The sequence below is a fragment of the Salvelinus fontinalis genome, chromosome 15 (genome assembly GCF_029448725.1).
Source record: "Salvelinus fontinalis isolate EN_2023a chromosome 15, ASM2944872v1, whole genome shotgun sequence".
NCBI lineage: Eukaryota > Metazoa > Chordata > Actinopteri > Salmoniformes > Salmonidae > Salvelinus > Salvelinus fontinalis.
Window position 1 is genome coordinate 38,281,289 of NC_074679.1, and position 15,220 is coordinate 38,296,508.

Below are 15,220 nucleotides of genomic sequence, written 5' to 3' on the forward strand. Positions count from 1 at the left end.
ATTATTCCATTTCTGTTAGTCACATGTGTGTGGTACTTGTTCAGTTTATGTCTCAGTTGTTGAGTCTTATGTTCATACAAATATTTACACATGTTAAGTTTGCTGAAAATAAACGCAGTTGCTGAGTTTGTGTATGTATGTGTGAACAACTCTATTAAGTTGTGCGTATGTGTGTGTACACAAATCTATTAAGTTGTGTGTCTGCATGCATGTCGAGCCTTCTGGGGGCCCTAAGCAATATACTGCAATTCTGCTGATGCACAATCAAATTTTGAAATTGCACCTGCTGTGTTGTACTATTCTTACTCTCAATAGTTGAGACCCCGACTGAATTCCTAAACTGGGTCGGGGGCCCCCTAGTGGTCGGGGGCCCTGAGCTACCGAATATGTCACTTATGCCTGGAACTGGCCCTGAGTGTATGTGTACAAGTGTATTGAGTTTCTCAGTGAGTGTGTAATTGGGGTGTGTCAGAGTGCACATGATTCAGCTGTCTGCTTTGCTGTGAGGTTGATGAGCACCATGATGTCTATCATTACAACAAATGACCTGATTACTAGATCTCTGTCTGCACCATGCAATGCATAGAGCTCTTAGTCCTCACACACGCACACACACACACACGCACGCACGCACACACGCACAGCAGTTAAGGAAATTGCTCTGTGTATCTGTGTAGGCATAAATTGATGTGTGAAAGCTAGATTAATGTTCACAGCCACACGACTAGCCGTTTTAAACACCTGATATAGAATTGCTATTGATTGTCATTTCATCTACAAAATGGATCTATGGTTTACAATGATTGGGTATCAAAAGGCTTTCACATTTCATTCCACATTTCTTGGAGAATTTAAATCATCTAATTGTACAGTAATCCTTCTTTTCTCACTCTTATTTGACATTTCCTCTCAGTAAAATGGCACATCAACATTCTATGAATTCTCCGGTGGTGTCTCGACATTGATTGATGGAGAGGTCTCTGAGGCACAAAAGGAAAATGTCCTTTTGTTTCTGCCTTGTTCAGTCACATAATATTCTTACTGTGGAAATGGGGGGACCTTTCCCTCTCAGTCCTTTCAGGTGTTCCTCACTTGTTCTGGTCTCTCCTAGTCTTTTATTCTCTCATTCATCTAAACTTTCTGGGCACAAGGCCCACACGGCACTAAGGGAGGTACTTGAGCACTGACAATGTGAACAGGCTGTCGCTGTATTGCTGTCACAATGTGAACAGTGGGTCTCTGTATTGTTCCCCTGTTGTTCCTTTGTCTTAGATACAGAACCCTTATAAGGGTTAATGAGAAATGATTGGTCTGAGTGTAACAAATGGATTATGGATGTGGACAAAGGGATTATCAGTAGGCATGGCTTGTGTCTCAAATGGCACCCTATTCCCTATACAGGCCTTAGGACTCTGGTCAAAAGTAGTGCGCTATATAGGGAATAGGGTGCCATTTGGGACATCCCCTGTCTGTCTAGCTGGGATGGCTCCACCCATGATGAAGGTATTGAACTGAGCATACAGACCAAGGGGGAGGCGATGGAGGACTACACTGCTCATTGCTAAATACCCCGTTATCTTTATTTGAATGAATACAATGAATACAACACAACATTTTAGCGGCCGCCAGGCTCTAGCCCGGCTCCAGAATATTTGAACTGATCTAGTTCACTTCCCTCATGCCCTGGTTATAGCCAGGTGATGATGTGACATTCAATGACAATGCACAGCTCAAAAAAACATTATTTTACTTTGTCACTAAATGAGCTATAATTGGGAGCAAGAGCCACAGCAGAATTACATACATGGATTTTAATTGTAACACCATGTTTGGTTCAATAAAGAATAAAGTCAACAGCATTAGTGTCAGCAAATAGCCTCACAGTCCATGGGTGGGTGGGTGAGCACAGTATGGCCTTCTAGAAGACTCCAGAGCCACTTCCACACCAACTCTATGCTCCCTCCCTGTCTCTGTTTTTCTGTCAATCTCTCTCTCTCTCTCTCTCTCTCTCTGACTATTTCTAGTTCTGTGATTGTCTATCTGGGAACCTTGTTAAAAGCCTGGGAGGTTTATGCTTGTCTTGTGTCAAGGTCTCCCTACATGATATCAAGGCCAGGGAGGAGTTATTCATAGCCATTCATAACTCCCCAACTCTTAATGGGCTCGGACCCTCCATAGAGAAAGGTTTTTCCATGTGACTAGTCAGCTCCAGTCGTCATTCAGCCCGTGGCTCCGTGTCAAAAAAGACTGTTGCTCGTTTGTGTCCTGAACAATGAGGAACAAGGCTGAATCTCTGGCCGGGGACAAAGGGGAGAAAACAGCCCTTTCATTCTGCAGAACATTAGATTCTGACACATTTTGCCATTGCAGTTTTTTTTTCTTGGGTCCTGAGTACTGCAGGATCTGGGTCTTTAAAAGGACCACCTGTTGGTTACCAGCCTGGTCTTCATTATGAGCTAGGAACTATTATCACAGGGTGTGGAGTGCAGCACGAGGGACTTCTAAAGTGAACCCTGTTGATCAGGACCCGGCTCAAAGGAACCACGTTCCTACAGCCATGCCTGTAAGGGGAAAGAAACGTACAGAACCAAATCGAATGTCATGTCCAATTCTGTCATCGCTATGTGGATTCATCATTTTTGGGGGGCTTTTTGTGGATCGAGGAGAAGGGGGGTATTCATTCACAGCTGTCACTCACTCACAAATGACACATAAAGACAAAAGATGACCAAATAACCATCGTTCAAACCACTCAATTATAGATAAACCTTTCTACACTTAAAAGAAAGAACGAGTTATGTGCATGCAGTGTGCAAAAATAATGACTTTATTATTATATCTCAGTTTCCAAGACGCGTTACCCATAGTTGATGCTCCAACAGTTCATTTCACAGCGTTAAGGCTGCCGAGAGAGTTTAATATGAATTTTTCTTCATGGAAATTGACCCATTCTCATTCCCAAAGCCATTATCAGCGCAAGGACATAAACCTCCCATGATGTTAATGACTGCTGTGAATGTGTTCATGCCTCTCACCTGCCTCACAATCTAATAGTCTGCAAGAGCATTGAAGATTGAATTGAACAATTGGCATGCTTGCCATTCAGATGATCTGTATTAAATATATCTGATGCTGCTATAGATGCTGTACCAAATACCTATACATACAGCATCGTCACTTTCTATGTGAATGTGTGTACAGTATGTTGTACATCTTTTGTTTTAAATCACACATACTGAGAGGAGCTTACACCCCTGACCTCATTGGACCCACTGTGGAGCAGAGAGAGAGGGAGAGAGAGAGATAGCCAGTCATCCAGCTGCTCTTTGTGGTCCTATCTGCCTGCTGCTGCAGCCCCCAGTCAACATGTGCCTGTGATATTGCCAGGATGGATCAGCGGGAACCGAATTCAGGCAATTACAATCAAGTCAGGGCATAGTTAGTGCATGGGCCCAGCACCTGAGCTGGATGCTGATGAGAGACTTAGCCTCGACCAACCCCCTCCCCAATTCATTGTACCAGACACAGCCTAGTGCAGGGGTGGCCAATCATTTTGGCTCGAGGGCCACATTGGGAATTCAAAATTCAGCGGAGGGCTGTCCAGATTTTTTCCCAGGTCAATTTGTTCATTAAAAGCAATTTGCAGGTCAGAAAAAGGGCAGTTATTTGAAAACGTATAGGTCCATTATAATTTCTACACACTTTCTATCTCGTTTTAGATGTTCCAGAGTGGCCTGGAGTGTTTTTAAACCCCCCCTCCCCCCTACCCGGCCTAGTGCCTCACCCCCCAACCTCCATCACCCAACCTCCCAACCCCCCGTTTGACAGAAACCAGTCCCCTCACCTCATTCACTCCCCTCCGTAATACTCTCTATCACCTGTCTCTGTTCATTCTGCTATATACTGCACTATACATAGGCCCTGGGCTGTGGTGGTCATCTACATTTACAATTCATTCTTCACACTGTAATACTTGAAGTCACACTTTCCATAACATCTGCACGTGCTGGACATTGACTGAATTGCTCATGGTACAGCACATATCTGTGGTAAGAGAGGGGAGAGAGTGGAAAAGCAGGTTGGTCAGAGAGTCCTCTACCTGGCTGTGATGCAAGAATATGGAGTCACAAGATGTCACAGCTCTCCAATCATTCTTAGCACCCCTTTTTCCTACAAGATGCTCTCAACCCTTTGGAAAGGTAAGGACAGCCAGCCGGCTAGTCACCCTCACTCAGATGGGCAGGCAGCACACTTTGCTGAAGGGTCATTGTGATTCTACAGATCAGGTTACCCACTACTAGCTACACTACTCCCACCCCTGGCTGTTCTTATGGAGTCCCTATAACCCCCCCCCCCCCCCCCCCCACTCTCAATCTCTAATCTTTCCGCCTCATCTTTCATCTGTTGTTTTGAAGTGCACTGACTGTCTGTTTTGGGAGATTGCTAGCCTTCATCCCCATTCCATTGGACCCTCAGAGCCTGTGGCAGCAACATATATTTTGAGTCCTCCTGTGTGTTTGTGGTAGTTTGGTGGGGTTCTGAAGTCGAACACATCTCTGTAGCCAAACATTTCTGTTTAGATTACACCAGTGTTGTTTCTGGTAGTTGCTAGTTTGGCGGGGAATAAGGGTGAATTTGAACGGCAATTCGCTCTCCCAATTCTTGCCATAATGGTTGTTTTTTGACTATGGTTTATTTTCCTGAGGCTATAGATGCCAGGCCGCAGCCAGACAAGGAGTCAAATGATTGATGCTTAAAGATTCCTTCTGTTTGTGATAAGTGGTAGTTGGTGGTATTTTGTTGGGCGTAGGGGTGAAGCTGATGACCCATATCTTTTCCCCAATTTTTGCCATAATGGTTGTTTTTTAACTCGGGTATATATATATATTTTTTTTAATGTTTTATTTTTTCTCTCTCTCTCTCTTTCTCTCTCTCTCTCTGTGGATGGATACCGACCGCCGGCCCAAACAACCAGGGTTTTCTCTGTAAAATTATTCCATTTTGGTTGAAGAAAAAGAAATTGGATTGTGTTGATCCTGTTCTGTTCCTGGGAGGGCGGCAGCAGCATTATCCTCGGCTGACACCGCTGTCCAAGAGGCAATCACAGTGGCCTCGCTCTCTTCGCCTCGCCTCGCCTCGCTGCGACAAAAACACTCCATCTGCTAGGAGAAGGAGGAAATCACACCACAATGAGGTCTCACTCTCCGAGACTGCTGCTATGGCGGTATGGCTGGGCTGGGCTGACAGCTGGGCCCTTAGAGAGGGATGTATACTGACGGGCCACTACCTACACAATGTTCACACACACACCATACCCCAGAACACACACCAGCAGCCATATGTACTACACTAGTGCTATGCACCTGTTCACGCACAAAGAGGATTTCAACTATTCGTTTCACAGTTCCTCAGTTTAACAAACAGACGAGAAATGACAATATGTACACATTTTGGAAAATATTGTGGAGACTGTTTTTTTTTCTTCTATAACGAATTTACAGTTAATATTCGGTCTCCTTGGTTATGGAATGAGAAGATGTGGCTGCCCCACCGTGGCACAAACCATTACACACAAGATGGATAACACAATTAGCCTTTCTGGTGTAACTAATACTTATCTGACCACCCAAAGAAATCGTTCATAAATCATTCAGAAAACCACAATGCCTCCCACTGTAATCCTAGCATACAGACATACAAAACACATTGGCACAAATACTACCATTAGGTCAGCAATCTAGGATAGACACTTTTATGGAAATAACTGCCACCGTTTACGGGTCGCCCTTTTAGCATTGAGGAGAGTCCCCCTCCCCAAATGGCACCCTATTCTCTATGTAGTGCACTGCTTTTGATTAGAGCCCTGATCAAAAGTAGTGCACTATATAGGATATAGGGTGCCCAGCTGACACTGCCTCATGTGCCATGTAGATGGAGGCCAGACAGACAGTCAGCACAATCCTGAAGAGAACTCCACTCTCCTCTCTTACTTTTCTCCCCATCTACCCCCACGCACATGCATATGTACACACACACGCTATCTCTCACATAGATGTTAATCTCCCAGCCAAGCCACTGCGAACTCGCTGACACACAGTATATAACCATGCCGGAGACACGCTATCTCTAACACACACACACACACACACACACACACACACACACACACACACACACACACACACACACACACACACACACACCGTGAATAACAAATGGAAGGCTTTTTACACAGAGCGGCGAGATAGAGACCACCTTACACAAAAACGGGTTATTTATAGTGACAATTGCTCTGATAGATTAGAATTTGAGATTAGAACGTCAGAGAAATCGTTCTTTCCCCCTCTAGAATAAAGTACGGTAAAGAGAAGGCATTGAAATAAGTGAAAATATGACTTTGTTGAAAGAGAGCCAGAGCAGAGGCTCATGTGGGGTTTCACATAGCAAATTAGCAAACCCTCGTCTCAAACCCTCTCATACAGACACGCATATACACTTCAGGACACCCACACACAAACTCACCTACGTATGCATCCCATTCAAATCCTTGAAATCAGTCTCTCTCTCTATTATTAAAGAACAAGTGCATCAAAGCTGGGACTGAGAGATTGAGAAACAGCTTCTATCTCCAAGCCATTCGACTGTTTTAACAGTCACCTCTAGCCAGCCTCCGCCCAGTACCCTGCCCTGAACTTTAGACACTGTTCTAGCCGGCTACCACCCGGTACTCAACCCTGCACCTTAGAGACTGCTGCCCTGTGTACATAGTCATTGAACACTGCTGGGTTCATTCTTTTTCTGGATAACTTGTGTACTGTTGTTTTATTTTTGTATTGCTAGATATTACTGCACTGTTGGAGCTGAAAACACAAGCATTTCACTGCACCTGCGATAACATCTGCGTACCCGACCAATAAACTTTGATTCAATTTTTTATTTTGAATTTGATTTCACGCACGCACGCACGCATGCACGCACACACACACACACCTTCAATTGTACAGTGGCAAGAAAAAGTATGTGAACCCTTTGGAATCATCTGGATTTCCGCATAAATTGGTCATCAAATTAGATCTGATCTTCATCTAAGTCAAACATTAGACAAACACGGTCTGCTTAAACTAATAGCACACAAATTACTGTATTTTTCTTGTCTATATTGAATACATAATTTAAACATTCACAGTGTAGGTTGGGGAAAGTATGTGAACCCCTAGGCTAATGGCTTCTCCACAAGCTAATTGGAGTCAGGAGTCAGCTAACCTGGAGTCCAATCAATTAGACGAGATTGGGGATGTTGGGAAAAGCTGCCCTGCCTTGTAAAAAAATGTGAGTTTGCTATTCACAAGAGGCATTGCCTGATGTGAACCATGCTGCAAACAAAATAGATCTCAGAAGACCCTAAATGAAGAATTGTTTTTCATGGTAGGACACCACGGAAGAAGCCATTGCTGTCCAAAAAAAACCATTGCTGCACGTCTGAAGTTCGCAAAAGAGCATCTGGATGTTCCACAGCGGAACTGGCAAAATATTCTGTGGAGAGATGAAACTAAAGTTGAGTTGTTTGGAAGGAACACACAACACTATGTGTGGAGAAAAAAAGGCACAGCACACCAGCATCAAAACATCGTCTCAATTGTAAAGTATTGTGAAGGGAGCATCATGGTTTGGAGCTGCTTTGCTGCCTCAGGGCCTGGACAGCTTGCTATCATCGACAGAAAAATGAATTCCCAACATTATCAAGACATTTTGCAGGAGAATGTAAGGCTGTCTGCCAATTGTCTGCCAATTGAAGCTCAACAGAAGTTGGGTGATTCAACAGGACAACGACCCAAAACACAGAAGTAAATCAACAACAGAATGACTTCAACAGAAGAAAATACGCCTTCTGGAGTGGCCCAGATCACCCGATTGAGATGCTGTGGCATGACCTCAAGAGAGCGGTTTACACCAGACATCGCAAGAATATTGCTGAACTGAGAACATTTTGTAAATAGGAATGGTCCAAAATTCCTCCTGACCGTTGTGCAGGTCTGATCTGCAACTACAGAAAATGTTTGGTTGAGGTTATTGCTGCCAAAGAAGGTTCAACCAGTTATTAAATCCAAGGGTTCACATACTTTTCCCACCCTGCACTGTTCAATAAAGACATTAAAACGTATAATTGTTTGTGTGTTATTAGTTTAAGCAGACTGTGTTTGTCTATTGTTGTGACTTAGACGAAGATCAGATCACATCTTATGACCAATTTATGCAGAAGTACAAGTAATTCCAAAGGGTTCACATACTTTTTTTTGCCACTGTATCTGCAGACAGAGAAATCAATCTCTTGTCTCTTTAGTTAATCCGCAATGGCTCTGCCACTAACAACGTATTGAGCAGGTGAGACTACAGACTGAGGGGGTGGGGTGGGGGCTGAGGGGAGAGGTAAGGAAAAGGTGGTGAGGGAAAAACAGAGAGGGAGGAGATAGGACTGGGGAGGGGCAGGGGGAGAGCAAAGAGATGGGGAGAGCAGGGGGGGGCAGGGAGGTGAGGAAGAGGTGGGGGGCAGGTGAGGGGCCTGTAGTCTGAGACTGGCTGGCACAGTTCCAGTGCAATTACGGGACTTGTGTATGAGAGGAGAAGGGTGCAGGAAAAGAAGCTGCACAGAGGGAAAGAGGAAGAGCGAGAGAGAGAGAGAGAGAGAGAGAGAGAGGAAGAGGAGAGAGAGAGAGAGAAAGCGACAAAGAGTGAGTGAGAGAGAGACCAAGAACCGAGAGCGAAAGAGAGAGACGAGACAGAGGGGGAAGGTAGGGTAAAAATCGATCCCATCTGTGGTCTGATGGTTAATTACCACGTCTGTGGATGAGAGGAGAGAGAGCAGAGCAGAGCAGCAGCTCTGTAAGGATGAATGAGGAGGATGAGAGGCTTGGCTGGCCTCCCGGAGCCTCGGCTCTGATTAATACCACAGAATAGAGGGTTTCTTAGCAATGAAAGGAGGAGGCCATGAGCTGCCTGGTAGGGTGCACAGAGGGTAGAGACAGAGATGTGCATTCTACACACACACACGTCGCACACACATGCACATACATGTCCGCAAGTATGCACACACACACTTTCACACATAAACTAGATTTCCATCCAATTGGCTACAGATTTTCATGCAAATAATCTCAAATCCGCATAAAGAAAATAAGCGCATTTTCCCACCAGTGGTGTGTATCCACTCATTGGACTTGTTGCAAATAAAAGTCAATGCATGATGACTTAGTACACAAAATATACTTTTTCTCTTAAGTTTTCATGTACTTAATAAAAAACTAGAGTTCAGTGTGTTTCCATCGCATTTTCAACTCTATCGATAGTTTTGTCACAAAAACTGTTGTGTTGCATAACAAATGTGCCTACTCTGGTCTTGGCCCATGCAGTCTATAGCCAACAGCTCGCAGATACCATGCAGGTAGGCTGGTCTACATGATGAGATTATTATGGAAAAGAGCTAGAATATTTGTACTTGTCAAACGGCAGTCAAGCGCTGATCATCATGTCACCAGAATAAGACCCTGGATATTTATTGGAAAAGGAGCATTACCACCCTGGTAGGTTCATCATCATTTATTTCATCTGTAGCCTAATAAACAACATGGTTTCCCCGAGTCATAGTGGGAGGACAACACACCATATCCTCACGTGACTCCAAGTTTTCTTCGACATGATATTATTATTATATCAATATTTGTGCGTAAAGGAATTTCCACCACCATTTCTTGCATAATTAATTAACGAATACATGATCTGTCAGCATTTATACAATTGTACCGAAACTGTTTCCTTTACAGCTCTCGTTCATTTTTTATACGGTAGGACTCACATAAAAACTGTGGAAACGTGGTTACAGACATCAAAAGTTTCAGCTTATTCAATTTTAAAGCGCATTTTACAAATGGTCACGACACACGAGACGGATGAAATATGACAAGAAATGCGCGTATGGAAACACACAGAGCTCAAAAACGATCCTGATGGAATGTTACTGCAGATAGACAGAGTTTCCAGAGCCTCATCTCAGACCACCGTTGATGTGCTTGATCATATTCTTGACCTCTGACCCTCTCGAGGTTCAATTGAACAATGCTACCAGAGCCCCTTTTTGCAACTCTGCCTGGACAAAGGCTAGCTAAAACAGCTGACCAGAGCAGAACAGGGAGGGAATGAAGAAGTAGGGAACAAGAGTTTACTTTGTAATATCTATGTTTTAGTTTCCACTATCACTTACAAATAGGCATGGTTATTATGGAGGTTGCTACTATCCTTATTCAATCATCCCGTTCCCAAGCTACCTACATGTGCAGCTTTCTTCTGGGATAAGGCCACTGCATGGTGGTGGCACTTTGGTGTGACCCCACCACCTTATGGAGAGATTGGGTATTACATAATAGTGGTGGGGTAGTAGTAGGAGTTTAGTTGTACAGCAGGGTACTAGGGGGTAACTAGCCCCCCCTAAGAACAACGTCTAATTGCTGACACAAAAAAAGCAATGTTTAGAGAAAAAAATTGGTATGTGAATGAAGGTCATGCTTAGGCAAATAAACAGCTACAGTTTCCACTTTTTTTTTGTTATTTCGTGAAATGTTGTTTTTAGAAAAGTAGTGTTTTTTTTAAAGTACTGGGAAGATTATGGTATAGGATTTCACACAAGGGTGTTAAAATCCATTTAATCGGTTTTATTTAGAAATTCTTTAGTAAAAGCTAAGTCTAGTTGTCTTATTTTAATGATTTAAATAAAATATGGGGGGGGGGGGGGGGTGGTGTTGCACATGTCATCATTAATATCCGCACTATGAGGAGATTTGAAGTAAGGTCTCTCTTTTTAACTCACCTAAACATTAATTTTATTTGTTCTTGCGTTGTTGTTCCTTTTCCATACAATCCATTACGTACAATTGCACTAAATAGGATTTCAATAATGCAAGATTTTAAATCGCAGCAGAATTTAAAATTACATTCAGGAGAAAAATGGTTTTCAATAGTTGTTTTTAATTCATAAAGCATGAATTGGAATATAATATTGGAATGGAATATAAATAATAACATGAAATAACATTGGAATATAACATTTAGTAACAATAACTTAACTAATTAACTCAGTGTAACGTTGATGTGTCAACTTACTTATGCTCTGTTATTGCACGATTCTAATTTGTACCTACGTACTCATCCAACATATTACTACTTTACCCAAAAATGATCGAAATGTTTCTCTAAACAAGTGGATTACTTATCTTAAGGCTCTCCTATTTGTATATACCTTTACAAAAATAGAGATCTAACTTCATTGGAATATATCTACAACCTTTTCAAATGTTCAAAAAATTTGATCAATTTACCACACAATAATTTTGTTGAATTATCTCCAAAAATTGTGATGACACAGAGGAAATGTTTTGTTCAGCAAGAACAGTGACAGACAGGGATTGTGTTGGGGAAATAATCTGGTGTCATCTTGTGGTCTTTATGTGAATTACAGGTGGGGGGGGGGGCAGTTACCCCCAACTACCCTACTAATGCCAATTTGATAATTTGAAATTGAGCTCTGGCAGTTTTATTGACATGCATCTGTATTCTCTTCCAAAAGTCTGAATTGGAGACAAGCGACAGCCCAAAATATCGAGCCCAAGAGAGAGATGATGATTATACAGAGAGAAAATACATCCTATTCTTATTAAGTCAAGTCTAACGGTACAAATTAATGTAACTATAATCACATGTTGAATGCCGGAGAGAGGGAATAATACATCTGAATCATTATTCCACCTCAGGTAGATAGATGCATTATGTATAGCTATGATAATTTGATGGCTGAATGTACAACGACTCAGAGTGAGTCAAATGAGTGAGTAGCTGATTAGAATCCTCCGCCGGAGCTTCACGTGGCTGTATCTCCGTCTCAGGGTGTGTGGTTGTGTTTTTATCGGAGGTCAGAGCCCTGTGCTAATTGGCGGAGGGCCGAACGCTCTGTGAGGAAATGTGAAAATTACACGTTTTAGTACGGGAGAAATCAGCAGCAGTTCTTGGGGATCCGTGTAGCTGTGTGCACAGTAGTGGCTAGCTACTCCTCGGTCTTGTCTTGTCCGTGTGGCAGACTAGAAGAGGCTCTAAGGCTGTTCACCTTGGTATTCAGAGATCGGGGACCCAACACACCCTTGGAGGCACACAGAATTGGGGTCAATTCCATTTCGATGAAATTCCAATTCTCCTTAATGAAAAGTAAAAACAGGGGATCTGATTCTTACTGTAAATAAGATCTATTTAATTTGGGATGATAGTACAGAACACTTGTAACGTTCCCAAAGGACAAACCCAAAATATTGTCGCTTACTGAAAAGGGAACTAACAAAGTGACCTCAACAACCAAAACAGAAAGGGGTTCAAAAGTGGTTCTGAAAGTTTGCAAGCAACTAATAAATGAGCTGTATACGGCCATAAGCAAACAGGAAAATGCTCATCCAGAGGCGGCGCTCCTTGTGGCCGGGGACTTTAATGCAGGAAAACTCAAATCAGTTTTAACTAATTTCTGTCAGCATGTCACGTGCAACCAGAGGGGAAAAAAACTCCAGACCACCTTTACTCCACACACAGAGACGCGTACAAAGCTCTCCCTCGCCCTCCATTTGGCAAATCTGACCATAATTCTATCCTCCTGATTCCTGCTTACAAGCAAATCTAAAGCAGGAAGCACCAGTGACTCGGTCAATAAGGAAGTGGTCAGATGAAGCGGATGCTAAGCTACAGGACTGTTTTGCTAGCACAGACTGGAATATGTTCCGGGAGTCTTCCGGGACATCCACAAATGAATACAGACCAAACAAAACATATCGTACGAAATGGAGTGTAGCGGATTTACATACAGAATAATATGAAATGCTCTGAGATCAGGTTGCCAGCCAGTCAGCTACAGGCCACCTATTACGTTGGGTTAACAGTTATGAGCAATGCAATAGACCAGTCAACACCTTAGCAAAAACCTAAACGTATTATTACAATTGTAACATGAAACATTACAGGTTCTAGGCACATTAAAGGAGAAACAGTACAGATACATCAGCAACGTTTAACAAAGCGTAGGGAATTAGATTCTCGTTTGACACAAACACATAAACAAGAGTACACCAAAATGACTTCTTAGAACTGTTACTTCCAGTAGATACTTTAATAAAAAACAGTGCTTTCAGAGATTCAGCTGACCAAGTTCACAAGATGACCAAAAACGATGACAAACAGTACTGTACTTACAGCACTTACATAAAAAGATTTTAGAAACACAAATGACTTCACTTAAAGACAGTCACCTTATTACAGAGCACTGACAATAAACTGCCTGGACCTCAAACCAGCAAAGCCTCTCCAAACAAACCAATTGAGGAAAAAAAGGACATCTTGCACATTGTCACATGAATAAACTCACCTATGTTTAAACTCAACACATACCATTCGGAACAATCGACCAAACCCCAAACATTTCTTTAAGAAGGTATGGTCACAAAAATGGTTGCTCACAGAAATAAACCAATATCAACAGTGTCACACAGCACACACACACACGCACACGCAGGACCTTCCAAGTACAACGTTCTCACCTGCCTGTCCTCACCTGCATGTTCCCAGGGAGACACTGACCAAAACTTTGGTTCCTAGCCTGTCACAATATTATTAGTTTACTAGATTGTAACTGAGTGAGGTTTAGGTGAGGGTTATGGGGATGCCCATCTACTGTGGGACTCCAGTTTAAGTCTTTATAGATTCAGGTAATGGGGATGATATATGGCTGGGAATGGTTGACAGTTGTTGACATGACTCTTGTCTTGACATGGTCGGCTTTGTATGGAGTATGGTTGATCTAAAAGGAAACAAGCTGAAAATAATAACGGCCAATAACAGCAATGAACATACACGATTGGCTATCAATGCCAAAAGTCAATGACAATATGCAAATGCAATAGGCATATAAATTGGTAAAGCTATGCATACATTTAGCAGCAGTTAACATTGAATGGCCAGAAAGGGGTGCAATAACATGTGGCATGGTAGGCTGAATCTATAGCAGGCAAATTTATCAATGGCTACATAGCATGGCAAGCAAAACAATATAAAGCTAACAAAAGTAGCAAGCAAAGGCATAAAGCAGTCCTAGTTAGCATTAACACTACAAGTACCAAAGATGATATCAGTAGTGATGGGACGATTAATACTGGAGCTCCGGTATCAATCGATAGCACTACTGATCCGACAATGTACCGATGCTCATGTCAAAGTAACATTATCACGTGATCAGTCATGTCAAAACTTTGTTTGATCATGTGGTTTTTTGAACCGTGTGTTGCAAAATGCGATGCGCCGCTGATTTCGCAGTGGTTCCTTTGCTTTCTTTGATTCCAAACTGCTTTTAAACACCGACCAGCAGATCGAGTCAGGGTCTCGGGGACCAGAACACTCAGACAACAGGGAATGGGGTTGAATCCCAGCAATAGCAATGCTATTTAGAAAATAATTTTGGGACACCACACTTTCTGCACATTGGTGTTTAAACAGTTTGTTTTATTGAGTAAAGTATGAGCTTCTGTCTTAAGCATCCTAAATAATGCCACAGATTCAGTTTGACAGCAAAATAAAAAGGGATTTGCAATAAAAAAAGGGAAGAATGATGGAAGGTGCAAACCTCCAATGGAAACTGAATATAAGATATTAAAGGGATACTTCGGAATTTTGGCAATGAGGCCCTTTATCTACTACTTTATCTACTCTATCCCAGAGTCAGATTAACTCGTAGATACCATTTTTTTTCTTCTGTGTGCAGTTTGAAGGAAGTTGCTTACTAGCGCAATTGCTAACTAGCGTTACCGCAATGACTGGAAGTCTACAGGCAGGGGCGAAAATCTGAGATCAACCTTGGAGGGGACAATTACATTAAATTTTCTCAAGAGCAATTCCTGAGGGGGACACCAAAAGTAGTGCTGTAACACATAGCATACGTTGTTAAATGTATATTGAGGAACCATAATTCCTACAACTGGATAATTGATAGGTACAGTAGTTAACTGAAGGGTTTTCCCAACTTGTTCAAATGTTTAAATCATTATAATTCTACTACTAATAATAGTTATAGCAGTGCTCCTTACCAGTCCAGTATGTATGCAGGTATTCGTACTTACAACCAGCAATATCAAGAAAGGTCAGTAGGTGA